Genomic DNA, 1,215 nt, shown 5'->3' with positions numbered 1-1,215 from the left:
TATACCTATGACACATCTCATAAATTTATGAAGGATACGACTCCATATTCCCTAAAGAGAAACTCGGGCACCCATCATTACAAAAGTTGACCTTAAAAGGCTTCCGTTTTCTCTCACCTTCGCTCGCTCAGATATAAACAAAGTGTGTGCGTGACTCAGCCTGACTCGTGTATTTGAGAGAGAGAGAGAGAGAGAGAGAGAGAGAGAGAGAGAGAGAGAGAGAGAGAGAGAGAGAGAGAGAGATACTCGTACATCTTTATAGAATTAAACCTTTCTCTCTCTCTCTCTCTCTCTCTCTCTCTCTCTCTCTCTCTCTCTCTCTCTCTCTCTCTCTCTGGACGGAGGGAGGGAGGGAGGCAGGGAGGGAACAAAAGACAGGAACGATACAATATTTCCCCTTTCAAGTAGAAAATTATGACTTTTCCCCCTTTAGGAAAATTTCTTTCCGTCAGTTGTAAGAGGTTTATGTTCACTGTGTTTTAAGAGGAGGAGGGGGGAAGAGGAGGAGGAAGAACAGGAGGAGGAGGAGGAGGAGTGTGAGAGAGAGAGAAAGAGATAGTGAAGAAGAGGAAAAATAAATATCACCTTTTTAAACAGACAATAATAATCCTCTCTCTCTCTCTCTCTCTCTCTCTCTCTCTCTCTCTCTCTCTCTCTCTCTCTCTCTCTCTCTCTCTCTCTCTCTCTCTTAATAGCTCTGTATTGCCACAAAAGAGATAACTTCCGCTTATTATCTTTATTATTCCTTCTCTCACTTTCTTATCTTCTAATATCTTTCCTTGTCTTTCTCTCTGTCTCACTCAATCACTCGCTTTTTTTTTCTTCCTCTCATGAATTACCTCTTAATTTTCTGCCTCCTACCGTGCCGTGTTAGAGAGAGAGAGAGAGAGAGAGAGAGAGACTGTACACCATAATAAACCAAATACAGATTATGCTTAAAGTACTAATCTCTCTCTCTCTCTCTCTCTCTCTCTCTCTCTCTCTCTCTCTCTCTCTCTCTCTCTGACCCTCGCGACCTCGCCCTGACCTGGTCCCGATTAACACCTCTATGTTAACTCCCTTGTTTGTGTACAATGACCCTCCCTCCTCCTCCTCCTCCTCTTCTACTCTTCCTCCTTTCATTACCCTTCTTCCTTTCTTCCCTTACTCTCCTTCCGTCCGTTTCTTGCCTTTCCGACTCCCCATATCTCTCTCTCTCTCTCTCTCTCTCTCTCT

This window comes from Scylla paramamosain, chromosome 20 (assembly GCF_035594125.1).
Source record: "Scylla paramamosain isolate STU-SP2022 chromosome 20, ASM3559412v1, whole genome shotgun sequence".
NCBI classification, from domain to species: domain Eukaryota; kingdom Metazoa; phylum Arthropoda; class Malacostraca; order Decapoda; family Portunidae; genus Scylla; species Scylla paramamosain.
This window is presented reverse-complemented; position numbering follows the sequence as displayed.